Below are 14,544 nucleotides of genomic sequence, written 5' to 3'. Positions count from 1 at the left end.
AAATACTGATTCCTCACTTGTTATTCTTTCAGAGGGAAAGTTCTGTAAGTTGTCCATGTAGGGAGACAGCTGTCAGTGTGAGTACACGATTTTGAGAATATGATGAAACTAAACAAAAATGTACTTTTGTGTTGAATGCCAACAATGCTGGATTTTAACGCTCACTCTTTTCATTTTCAGTCATGTTCATGTCTTCCCATTGCTGAGGTAAATCTTTTTTTTTTAAGCTATTGTAGGTGTTAAAGAAGTTTGGTATTAACTGAGTTTAAGTTTGTTCATTTTGCTCCTTATCTAACTTTTGCTTTCGGTTATGAAGAAGATTTCAATACACTAGCAGCAGCAAAACTGATCTTGATGAATAGCGAGTGGGGAGGGAAGCAGAAGTCCTCCCATTATCAGTGCAATCAGAACCAAGCCTGGAGTCAGACAAAAGTCCTCTGTGGGCTTGCCTTACAAGTCAAAAGATACAGGTTCTTGCTTTGAAAATCTCTGCAAGACCTTGTTTTATGGTTGGGTACCTAAATACTGAGTGAACCCGGGCCAGAGATGTCAGGCCTCGGATGCTTAGCTCTAGGTGTATCCAACACTATTTCATTTTTGTAAACCTCCTCAGATATGGTGAAATCCAGCATTAGCTGAAAGTATCCTTCAGAGGGGTTACTTTTACAGTTTCTGAGAGATGTGACAGGTGTTTCTTATGGCATATATGATGATTGAGTGTTTTACAACCCCCCCTAAATTCTTCTACCAGTTTTCAATAGAATGCAAAATGTTACATTTAATTGTGACATGTTGCCACGTCTAGGAATACCTATTTCTTCTTTCTGTAGATAAACACAAAATGAACTCTAGCTTTTTCTAATGCCTTCTTCATTTAACAGCCTGGCCACGAATTGGCGTGCTTTGTGGAAGGAACTGAACACATGCTGAAAAACAACGTATCTTCAAACCCAGTAATTGAAAGGCTCAATCTAACCTTTCAGACTCAACTGGATAGAAACCTCTGCAAAGTAAGATTTTTCTTACTTTTCTCTAGATCTTTGTCTATCTTTCACAAAAGAAAGGATTTTTTATAATTTAAACACTTTTAGCTGTTTGATTAATTTTGAATGTGTTTTAAATACTCGTTTTCTGCAGGAGCATGCAGAATGATAGCTGCAACATGCGTGAGGCAATGGAAAGCTATTAGAACTGGCAGAGGGAGCAGGGACACGGGTTCTGCCCCACTGTGCCCTTTCCCTTCTCCAAACCCCTTTAGCATGAGGACCTTCAAACACAGATCTCTGGGAGAGCAATTTAAATAAATTGCTTTGCTATTCTCCTTTCTCAAAATGTGTTTCTACACTCAATCGTAATGGTATAAAATCAGAGAGTAGATGTGCAGAAGCTTCATGGCTGGGGACAAGCAGGCAGAGGCATCCTTCTCTCCTGGAATATTAATTCTACATAAACTGCAGTTGAGCATGAAATACTGCTGTGACCTGCAGCATCTTCAGCCTTGTGATGACGCTCAGGAAGACTCCTGGATCCCCAGATGCCTTTGCTGAGGCAGTGAAACATCCTTTATTTACCTACTGAGCAAAACTGTTGTGTAATTCATTGAGACACGGAAGATGCTGATGCTGCAGTGTCTTGAGCTCCTTTACTCTCGCTTCAAACTTGCACGGGGGAATATTGTTAGAATGGCACTGCAACACCGGGCAGACCCGTTGCACTAGCCTTACCCAGCTACTCAGACTGCTCTGTCTGCCCTGTTTTCCATGTTGAAACAGCCTAGTTTAAACTACTTCAGCTGTAACTATATGACAGTCCACATGTCACCTTCTTAGTCACCATGAAAAGCCACTTTTACACTCACTGCTCGAGGAACGGTTCTTTAGGAATTGTTTTTGAAATCTCTGCTTAGCTCCAAAGAATGTGTATTTTAACCGTCTTGTCTAAATCATTTCTTTTTATAAAATCTTTGGTAACCCAATCTTTGTTCTTTCTTCCATCACAGAGCCTGGCACGTGGGGATCAGTGCCAGTACAAGACCAAGGGAAATGTGAAGGAATTTTTGAATAAAATCCTGAGAACCTATCAAGCAATCAATAAACCTAGAGCTTAAAAAAAATAAATTAAAAAGCTTTAAAAAACCCCAAAACTCTTCGATAAGAAGGGGGAACAGAAAAGTTATTTATTGTATTTATTATCCATCTGAAATATAAAAAGTAGAAATAACAACTGCTAAACCAATAAAACTATAATTTACCTGAGCACCAAAAGTATTCAAGAGTCTTCATTTTGTATGTTCTGTACTTGGTGAAAGGGTTGAACATCCTGTTTTCATACCAGTGGGTGTGCAAAGCTCCATTCCAACAATTTCATTCACATGAGATGCTACAGCAAAATGGATATTCTGACCACTCTATAGCACCAGAAATATTTGTGGACTTGGAGTCAAACAGAAATTCTGTGTTTTCTTTCTGCATCACATTTATTTTTTGATAATATCTACACACTATGAGTAAGTCACTTAGGTTCTTTCTTGCAAGGTTGCAGATTTTCCTGCCCAAGAACTCATTAACATCTTAACATACAAAAGCAAGACCATACCTAGGGTTAATTACAAATTCTTAATGGGCTTGTGTATTTGGAACATGTTGTGGACAACTGTTTCTTTCTCAGGAGTATTTAACACCGGCTTTGAAGAACACCTTTCTATAGTGCCATGAGCTCAGATATGCTTCTCTATCACCCCTCCACTCAGCTCAACAGAAACAAAAGAGACAAAAAAGGAGCTTTGCTGGAAAAAATAAAACATATAAGGGGAGATGCTTATCTCAGCCACCTATTCCAGCCTTACTAGTGGTTTCTTAGATCTCTTCACACAAGGGAAATTCCGGAACAGGTGAGAGGTCAGATTTCATCTCCTTTGTGCCTCAGACAGGAACAAAAGAGATGAGGCACTGTAACAGGGCTGGCCTTTGAGATGGAGGATGTTAAACGACCTCCAATGACATAATTTCTCCACCACCTCCACTGGAGCATGGTCGATTTTTCAGACTTCAAGGAACAGACACAGGCATATAATTTCCTTTCTTTTTTAAGCATAAAGTGTGATATTGATGGGATGAACATGTTTCTAGGATCAAAAGCATGATGGAAACATTCAACAACTGTATTATTATTCTTAAGGTTTCCATTAATATGGGCTTGGGGGAAAAAACAGAACCAGACTGTAGAAAATGCACCTGATACAACTATATAAAAGGAGTTAAACTTCTGTAATAGGTATCACATCAAATGCATTTCTTGATGTGTGTCTGCCACCTGCTTCAAATACAATAAGAAGATAATAAATATTAAAATACAAAAGACTATTTCTGTGGTAACACCTACGCAAATGAAACCAAGAAGTAAAACAACTACTTTGTCTTTCTCACATTTTCATATCTTCCTACATTTTCTACTCCAAGTTCAGCTCAGGCAGCTTTCTCCTAAATAACCATTCTTCCTGGATTCCAGTGCAAAGAAAAATCATCCACATTTCTGACAAATTAGCAGAATGCTTACGCATGCTCCTGGCCTTGAACAGAAGAAAAAGACTCACAGATCTTATTGCACCTACGATGTCAGATCTCAAATTTCCAAATATCACCTCACCAAATACTGATATTCAATCTTGTTAATGTTTTCCAAGTGCAACTCCGAGCTATTTCAGTGTTTCCATGATGCTTTGCTTTCCCTATCTTTGTGTGTGCAGCTCACCAGCATTGTGTCTAGTCATAATCTGTAGTAAGCGTAAAATCTGAAAAATGTTGATTCATTTTTATAGATGAGCAAAAGACTTCCCAGGTCCTAGGACTGCAGACAGCTGTTCTAACCTGTGTTTTCAGCAGCTGCAAGGAGAAAGAAAATTCTTTGTTTAATACTTTTACTGCCCAAACAACTAATTAGATTTATGAAATAGATATAGTAATTGTGTAATCGTGGCACATGCAAAAGACATAATAAATTCAGTTCTACCTAACATAAGCTGGCAAGAGTCGAATGCAGTCAGCCAGCTTCCAGTTAAATAACTTCTGCAAGACAGTAATAGGAAACTTGCACAGAATTTGAAAAAACAACCAAACTTACTAAACTGCAGAAGATACATCTGCAAAATATCTACTCATCTGATGCCTCGGTTTGGAATCCGCGTGAGAGAAATGACTGTTGTGTGCTTAAAGCATTCAGTGCAGAATTATGCAAGCTGAAATCAGTGTCTCCACTGCTGCCTGTCATTGTACACATACCCCTTGCATCTGCGAGCTGATGTGAAGTGTTTGCTTGCGCTGGTGACCTCCCCCAAGGTCCCTGCGATCTGGAGTCCAAGAAAGGTGGTAGTCCTCCATCCTCCAGTATTTTAGCCCTCTGCCTCCCCACAGTTGTATTCAGATCTTCTCTGTGGGACTCTAATGCCCTGCAAGGCTTTGCAAGCCCCAGGGCACTCCTGTGGGAATGGCTGGATGTCCCTTGGTGGGAGCAAACATCCCTTCAGCCAGCCCTGGGCCACCCCTGAGCAGATGTGGGACCCAGCCGATGGACGCTCGAAGGACTCTTCATTCTCTCTGGAGTTTGGTTCACAATAGAATTGTGAAACTGCCAGATGGAAACTAATCCATTGAGTTACTTAATTACTGTGACAAGTACCTTCTTCTGTTATCTCAATTATCTTTCTCTAGCAGCTCTCTAGCAGGACATGTCATGCTACACTGTGATGGAGAGGATGTGGCATTGGGCAGGGGGGGCAGAGGAGGTGAAGAAGGTCAGACACTTGGTATACAGGATGACTTGTCTGCACAAGTCGATTATATCGTGGAACACATTTACAATGGGGAATTGATAATCAACCATAATTTTAGGAAAGAGCCCTTCTTCCAACCTGCCCAGGTGTCCATGGCAAGATGTGCTCGTGTTTTCAGGTTTGTACAGTTCCACACTTGCCTTACTTCTATGACTCACATCAGGAAAAGGAGGCTCTGAACACTATTTCCTTTATGATTTCTGAGACAGAAACCCTCAATATCTGGGAATGCAGGGCAGGAGTGGCTACCTTCTGCAAACTGTCTTACTGAAAGTAACACCATTATCTCTGTACGTAGCACCTCTTTCTTCAGCAGTGTCTGTCTTGCGAGAGTTAAAGGTTGGGAATGTACAGACCAATTCCACACCACATACCACCATGACCATATGATTTTTCCCATTAGCGTGAAGTAATGCTAAACTGTATGCTATGAGTGACCCAAAGGCACTTCAGAAGCTACTTTACTCTTCAGCAAGGAAGAACTGTCCCAGTCCTGCTACACCTTTCTTTGAGAGGTTTTGATGTTGACAGCAGCCAGCCAGAAACCCATTCACAAGATCTGCAGTCCCACAGGAGTATTTTCTTAGTTCGGACATCCACTTAGTAGCATGGCTATTACAGAACTTCTAGTCTTGTCTTCAGAAACCTGGCTAGGACAGCTTTATATGCTTGAGTCTCTGCTACGATGCTTGTAAAGGCAGAAGTACGGCAGCAGAGCCAAAGCTCTTGTGCTCCAGTCCGCTATCCCGGACTTTACATAACTCCATGACCTGCTGCAGGACAAGTCCAAGCCCTAAGCAGTGTCAACAATCTAATAAGAAGCTGTCTCCAATGACATATAGGTGAACACTGGTTTAGAAGATATTTTTGGAGAGACTAGAGCTGCCCCACTGCATCTGGTATGTTTTTGTTTTTTCCTGAGTCTCTTGCACCCCTGTAAGAACAAGTCTGCTATATGCCATGCTATGGGAAGGAGAGGCACTGGGCTGCCATTCAAATGCTTTCCAGTCATAAATCACACTCTGTATTTAAAAGCAGTTTCACATATTTGTATAAGAAAGCTGATCTTATCTGGCTAATCCTCACAACACCCTCCTGAGGCATGTGGACAAGCCTCACTCTCCTAGTTTTACAGAAAATTAAGGAAACAAGAGTTTGGTGAGAGGGAGAACTCATTTCTCCCCCAACACTCTGCATTTTACAATTGTCTGAAGACTGATAGCACTTGCTTGCAGAGCTCAACACACACCAGGGTTTAACATCACCAAGACACCAATGACAGCACACATGATATCAGGTGGTGCTACTGGGAAGACTAAAGCCAAAGTAACTACCATTTCCAGTCTGTTTTTTCCTCAGATAAGCCTACATGTGCCCACAACTGGTTATAGCTCCCTTCCCATCTTCTTTATTGGTCTCCCACTTTTGATTTGATCAACTGAAAAATCTCCAAAAGTTAGAACTAAAAATTCCCAAGACTTTTACATGCATCTCTCATGGAAGTAGCCACGGTGATCTATGAGTTACAGCATCTTCATGAACACACTGTAGTGTAAGTTGCACACCAAGCACCAGCTAAAACAGCAATCTTTTGTCATCTTATATGAACTCTTGTAAATAATCCTGAACGTTCACACTACTGTTATGAGCTACAAGATAAATGTTTTCTTCTTCATGCAGCAGCAGCACAGCTCAGGCAACCAAAGGAGTGAAAGGGCTGGAAAGAGAAGGCAAAATGCTTCACTAACACAACACCTAGATCACCATAATGGTCTTTTTTCCTGATTCCCATCCAGGCTTTAAAAATCAAAGATGCTTACAAATGAGCAATGTGTCTGAATTGTTTCTGCTACCTTAAATCTACTAGTGTAGTAATACATGAAACAATCCTAAATTTATATCAGGTTATAATCTAGAAAAAGTGACAGTAAGTAAGAAACTACATTAAAGATATTTTTTCACATAAAATATTAGTGAGATTTCTTTTTTACTTATGTCAGAAACAACATCATCAAGAGGCTTCACAAGAAAACAGATGCCCTTGATTTGTTTATTGCATTCATATTGCTAGTTTTTAATTTGATAACTTTAAGACTAAATAAATATTTTCCAGGGGTAATAGGTCAACAAAAAGCCCAGGAGTGATGGGAGTTTCCCCTGACTCCCCACAAAATTGGATTTGTAAAAGAGAAAAATAAGAGGGAAATCATGACTTAAGAGATGCAGATAATGATCAGCTTAGTTCTGACTTTGCAAGCAGCCTGTGGGAGAGAAGAGAGATGTTCTGTCCGACATCGACTTCAGGCAGGATATAAATCAGCCATTGAGATATAAGATTGTTCCACGGTGGCAGAAAAAGTTTCTCACTCTCATTTTGCCGTGCCTCCATACGCCTGACATGATATTATTAAGTAAAATGCAACAGAAAGGAAAGCATGAAGACTTAAAGATCCCCATTGACCACAAGGCATTTTCAGTAATAAATAAAGGCTATGGTGTTCACAAAGAAGGAAAAGTGCAAAAATGCATGTAAGCGTTATGACCTATTTAGAGGCAAGCACCCCTGAAGACTAGTTGCTTTAGCACATTCCACAATGATTTAAGAAAACAGGCATTTAGGACCCAACAACCCCCTTCACCGGGGGCTGACTGAGGCAGCAAAAGTTGTGGAACAGTTTTGGGGTACAGGGAAGGGAAATTTAGGTGTTTTAAAGTATGGTCTCCCTGCTCTTTGCAAACTCTGTGATATGGAGGACAAGATGGACAGGCAAAGGGTAATTTAATGCAGTTTTCACCATTCCAATAATCCTCTTACTGATTGATGTACAATTAAGAAAAGCTATGTGTATATAGCACATATTTTGCATATTTCAATATAATGCCCCCACTTACATGGGGCATGAAGATGAGAAAAAATGTCAAGAATCTAACAGACTTCTTGGCTTAGGCGGGAGCTACCACTCAGTGTTGCTGTTGGAGATGTTCTTGCCACCCTGCACCAGCTTAGCTTTGTGTCAAACCTTGGGACAGTCTAGAAGTCCAGAAGATCCTGATGACTGCTGAAAATTTTGTTCCCTGCTAGTTGCTTCCTGGAAGGGTCCAGCAGGTAGAAAATGTTTGGGCATCGGAACAACCTGGCTATGGGGAACCAGAGTTTCCCAAGGCAGTAAACTGAGAAATCCCTTGTGTGAGGGAAAACCACCGGGAAAGTGGAGCAGTGTGGGTGAACCAGGGGCAAGAGTGCATATTGATCCATGACTGCAGACAGCAAGGCAATACCAGCTACAGAAAGGAACAGAAGATTTTATCTAACTCTACTTACTTGATACAAGGAAGAGGAACTATAGAAAAATGAATGAGGAGAACCTCTGTCTAAATGTATACATGAGAGATGCATCAGGAAGTGGTCAGCAGAGTCATACAGAAGCCCAGTCTGATACTTGTTTGATACTAGAGATATTTTATCTAACTTACATGTCCTAGCAGAGGTCATTCTCTTGAATACAAATACCTTATGAAGACATTTAAAATGTACTGAGTCAAAATATGGACTGAATTTCTGCCATAAACAAAGTAACTGAAGTTATTGGCAAGTAGACTGATTATAATAGTAACAGAAGGTTCAAAAATTCTCCAGGGAAATGGTGGTTAGAAGATCCTGACCAGTGCTGACAGCTTTGCTACCTGCTGTCCCCAGGAGGTGATCCAGCGACTAGAAAATACCTGGGGCTTTGGAACAACCTGGCCATGCTAAAGAGCTTCCTACACAGGAATCACAGGGCTGTACGGGATGGAGAACTGTCCAACCTAAAAATAATCCTTCCTTTTCCATCCGACTCTTCATACAGCTGGGAGAGGGCGAAGAAGAATGGGACTGTACCTGCACTGGGTGCTCTCAGTTAAGTAAGTTTAGGCATAGCATGAAATTGTACTTGGACAAGTTGTCAGTTTTTCTGTTCACAAAGGCAAATTCTAAGTGTGTTCATTAACAGTACCTTTTCAATCAACACCCAGGTAAGTATTTGTGGCAACATGCTTCATCCTGTTCAGATTTATCAATAATGAAAGGAAACCTGGCATAACTATGACTCCTTACAAGTCTTGTCTGACATGGAAAAGATAATAGATGGATCTATAATTAATTCTTAAAGATCTAACTGAATCTTTTTCATACTACATGTATGATCTAAATATCTGCATCCTCAAACCAAATATTTTCAAGCAATATCTATCTATTCATGTTCTCACCGGAAAACTTACAGAAATGTTTTCCGTTTTCATCAACGGAAAACTAAGGAAAAACTCCTGGTTTTGAATGAGGTGTTCTGAGAAAACCTTAGGAGAATTAATAATGAAGACTAAATGCTTTTTGGTCCCATTCAATTCTTCCTCATAGTTTCTTGGAATGAACAAACACTGCCACATGGTTCTACAGCTGGCATTCTTCTGGCTCCATTATGAAATTGAGTTCAGTTATGGTCATGCTTTTACTTTACACTTTGCTAACTATGTATTTGCAGTCACCTCTACCAAAATTGCTGATCAAGCTGGAAGACCAGGTATTGCAGGTTAATCCACAAGGATTAGATTGGCTAGAGCCCAGACTCACAGAATAACAACAGTATCCTATCACATACTCTCTTCCAAGGACGACCAGTCCTGGAATTTGGCTAGATTTATTACAAAGACACAAATACACTAGTAAAGCGCATCTAAAAGTATATCAAGACACAAAGTCCAGAATCACCAACAGCACACAAAAATATAGCAGTTAAAGGATACAGCCTTGAGAGGGTCTTCACTTTTCTGACTGTGTTCGTGCTTACACCCAGGTTGTGGTACCACCTGATAAGTCCTAACAGCATGAGACATGTTCATGACTGTACGCCTGCCTTGGGGTCTAACCTTATTATTTGTAATTTTCTTGGACTAATCCCAGACTTTCAAGATCTTCAAAATTAGATTGTGCAAACTTTCTTATCCCACCAATTTAAACAAACAGAACAATGGTATGCAGGTGTGGTGCAACTAAATTAAATAATAGATTGTTTAATTAATCAGATGTGCAGATTATAGATAATGATTAGTTATGCGTATACTTCTCTTAGAAGTTTCAAGGCCAGGAGCCCTACCATCTATCAAAACTGACAGATATCCATGTGATATCACGGTTCAGTAAGCAAGCTCAGGTTAGGAAAGCTGCCTTCTCCGATCTACAGTGTCTTTTATTGCATAAACAAAAATCAGCTTAACAGAATCCACTCTGTGCTTCTTGAAACGTGCACATCTCTCCAAACATCTGCTCCCAGATCCCAAACAAAATACACAGCAGTTCTTCTAGGAATCAGCACTATGGCACAGGACACCTTCTCTTTTCTCAAGGGTCCCAAATTCATTGCAACACATCACCGATACGTGGCCCAACATCCACTGCATCTGTAGCAGTGCCACAGCCACGGTGGGGATGTCCTGCATGTACCGTATCTGAAGGGTAGCGGTTGCACGGGAAGCAAACTTGAAGGGAACTAAGGAAGTCACAAGGTCAGAGGACAAACTGGAAAATGTGCAAAACGGACATGGTACATCTGAAAGAAAAACCAACCAGGACTGCAAGCTTCAACTATGACCCTATTATGTAGCTCACGCTGGCTCAGTGCAGTGGGTTCGCACGCCTTCACAGCCATGGAATAAGCTAAAGGGCCGCTACAATTTGTGCTGGAGACAGAAGTGCTTAAGGAATCTGTGTGAGGGACTGACCAGACACACCCCCGGGGAGAGGCAAGGTAGTTCACTTTCACACAGGAAGGCTGCTACCGATTCCTAGGAAACCAACCACCCTGAGCACCTAAAACTCAAATATCAACAAATCCAGACCCAAATCCAGCTACTGAACTGTCAGGGGTTATCCTGGAAGCTGTGCATGGGCTGTCTTTAGCAGTTGGACAGAAAGAGCAGCAACGATCCCAAGAAAAGTTCCCATACTGTGTTCAGTTTATTGGGGGCATTTGTTATGTGTTTTCTTGAAGGGACTTGCAAATACATTAACAGGATTGGGGGCCAATTGCTTGACCAGTGGGAACATCAGTATAGGAAGATATGCGACACCAAGTTCTGAGAACAATGTTAATTCTCAGGTTAGAAAGCTCTGGGTTTATATGTTTAGTTTAGAAAAATGAGCCTCGAGCAGATTGGATACGATACATGCTGCTGCCACTGGCACCTAGCAGAAATTGAAAATTAATTAGTGTTTGAGTCTTCTCCTTTAAAGAACACAGCTAACAATCAAACAATATGCATGTACATTCAGTACTTTGAATTCTGGGACAGATCCCAAGCACAATCAAGTTCTGGCTGGCAAAAGACCCTCTGCAAAGGTGAAAGATGATCCTGGGCTCAAAAGAGAAAGTTAAAACTAAAGGGCTGCTCAAAACTATTGGTGAGAGTAATCCCTGCTGGTCAGGCTCTGCTGGGAGGGAGCATGTTCTGCTCTGTCTGTGTCCTGATACTGTAAGTTAATATTGGTTTTGAGATTTACAGAGCTGCAGTGTGGGAACACAGATAAGCCACAACCCATGAGCATATACCTGTGAGTATAAGAAAGCTATTCCTGGGTCATTCTAAGGCTCTTTTCTGCTGTCATACCTGCTCGGGTTATTGTTCCTTATTTCTATGGATGGTTTCCCTTTGGTAACTAAAAGCTGTGGGTATATAAATATGTATAGATTTATATATGCACACTTACATGTCTCACACACATGCATATCCTAACATATTCTCTTCATTAGTCTGCAGAGCCCTCAGTTTTAATATTAAAAAAGAAAATCATAGAGACTGATATGCGAGTTCCCTCTTGTGACCAAGTGATGCTATAGCAACACTTGAAAGTAAACACAAAATATGTGTTTAAAAAAACAGACCTTTCGAGAACAAGGAAACAATTCAAATTGCAGAGACCATGTCAGTTCTGTATGTTTTTGTTCACTGGCCATTGATATAACATTTAAAAAAAATGTTTACACCATCTGTGCATAGTATAGAAAAGAATTAACAGAAGCGTGTCTCTGGAAAAAGTTGTCACAAATATGAATCAAAGAGGAAGATAAGGTTGCTAAAGCTAAAGCATTATTTTATCTATGCATGAATCCTAGGCCCCACAGACGAAATCCAAAGAGGGTGGAGGACACTGGTCAAAACCCCTTTTATAAGCTTTATCATTGTTATAGTTTTCCTTCCTAGCAGAGGAACTGCAACAAACCCACTTCCTCCTCCTGCCAACAGGGTGAACAGATTTTCTCAAATCTGTGAAAAAAATGGGCACTTGCCAGCAGCAGAAAAAGGAGATACGGACATAAAAAAAGCATGAATGATTGAAACATAGGATTGAAGGGGAACTTAAATGGTCACTGAATCCCCTCCTCTGCTCTGAACCAGAGTTTTGCATGTCTAGACGATCCTTGACCAAAATCTTGCTTGTCTGCTTGGAAATCTTCCAAAGAGCGTTCTGCAGCCTCCGTAGGTAGCCTGTCTGAGTTATAACTCAGCTAAAAAACTACAGAGCTTTTTCCAGTATTAAAACTCAAAAACTCCGCTACTAACTTATTATCAGTTATTTCTATTATCAGCTATTTTTTCTGATGAAATCAAACCTTCAGCTGGCTACTTTGGACAGCCTTAGTCCTCTAAGGTTGGTGTTTTCTCCAGTGTGGAGGGCATGTATTTGTTAAAGCAGGTAATCAGACCGGCAGTTATTCCAGATGACATCTTAAAGACAATTTATTGTGTGCTCAACTTGAAGATATTTATCAGAACCTAAGTGGACAGAGAAATTCCTGAGGATTTCATTACTCAAGTTACCCACACTGTGGCATTTACCAAATAGCTAATGACAAAAAAATCTGAATCAGAGAATCTTTTTTTTTTTTCTTTTCCCAAAAATGACAATCTATATATCAACACCAGTAAACAGAAGTTGAATTAGATGGCAATTTATTTTTAATGCTGCTCAGATAATATTCAATCAGAGGACCAAATAATCGGTGTTTTATGGATTAGTGGGCAGAGTTACGTATCGAAAGTGTCAGGGTGCTAATACATTAATACCCTAATACGTATTAATGGCCCTGAGCGGCCTCACCTGGGGCCTCACCCACACCCTTGCCCAGGGCCCCAGGTGCCCGTTTAAGCTCAGCCCTGGCCCTTCAATCCCTCCCTGCGCAATGCTGGAGGCGTGCTGGTCCGCAGCCACCGCCGCCTCTGTGTCTGGCCAGGGACCCTGACCTGGCTTGACCTTGGACCTGCCTCACCTCCAGGGACTTGCCCGATGATGCGGACTCTTGGATGAACCCAGCTGCCATCTCGGGACCTGCCTGGCTGAGCTGGTTGGTGAGGCCCCTGCCCAGCTGGCTACTGTACCCCTGTGGCTCCCAGCCAGCCCTCATGATGCCCTGACTGAAAACTTAATCAAAAAGTTAATGATTGAAAAATTGGTACAGTTAGAAATGACATATATATATATATTTTAATTTATAGATTAAAACACATGGTTTCAATGGGATTTTAATAACCACAGAAGTACAGCATCTCTACATAATTTATTCTCAAATAACTTAAAAACTATTAACATGTCTTTGTGGTGGCTCTTTCCACAAAAAGTATCTGTATCAATAATTTTCTTATATTTGTTTTGCAGTTTAATGGGCACTGTTAACAGTACCTATTATCAATTTTGTCTGTAAGACATATGTCTAGCGTATATATAAACCAACTGTAATATACCATCTTATATACTCACACCATCAAACAAAAGGATAGGATTACAACATACTTGGAGTTACTCCCTTTAGTGATTCATACTTATTTCTGGAGAGATAATGTTAGACTGTTATTGCATTTCTAAAAGTTTAATATCATCTCATAAAGATTTGTCCGTATAAACCCACATTTTAACTCTTTCTTATAAAGGAAGGCATTTGCAAACAGGCATGTAAATAAGCTATTTTTTTCACTACTTTTATTTCAGATTCAGTGTGGATTATAGAAACTTTTGTAAAAGAACTTGGGTGATTTCTATTCCTAAAACAGGTTGTTTCTGGTTGCGTGCCCATGCAGCAGCTGGTGTCTAGCAGAGCAGCTCACAAGCCTCCAGCAAACGTAACACACTAACCTACTTTCTGGGAACGATCGTCATTTGCCGCTCTAGTCTGCCCAGTTAAGTTTTAAATCCTTAGAGCTGCAGTGTTTGATCACAAGGTTTGAGTATTTGGGTTTTAAATTAAGAATGACAGTATGTCACTGTGTTTTCAGTACTGTTTGTGAAATACATGGTTCTTTCTAAAATTAAGCTTTTAAAAGAAGCTACAACACAGTACTTATTTGGCTTAGCACACTGACACTAATGCAACTACTTTCAGAGAGAAGCTAGACTGACTTGGAGTATCATTCAGCATGGAAACGATGGTGCCTGAGTGAAACTTTGGGCAAAGCTCAGCACCACTGCCCTCCACTGTGATCTTTCAAGAGTTCAAGACAGCAAGTGAGCATGCCTGAGTATCCTTTGGTTATGGGAATTTGTCAGAATCATGGTCAGGACAAAAATGAAGCAGGCTTACGTTAAAATGTAGAAGTGCTATAATGATACTCAGTTATGCCAGAGTTAGCATATCAAAAAAGTTGTGATTTCTTTTTGTGGGAACTATCTGCATGACCTGCTGTTGTAC

The sequence above is a fragment of the Strix uralensis genome, chromosome 14, assembly GCF_047716275.1.
Source record: "Strix uralensis isolate ZFMK-TIS-50842 chromosome 14, bStrUra1, whole genome shotgun sequence".
Taxonomy (NCBI): Eukaryota; Metazoa; Chordata; class Aves; order Strigiformes; family Strigidae; genus Strix; species Strix uralensis.
This window is presented reverse-complemented; position numbering follows the sequence as displayed.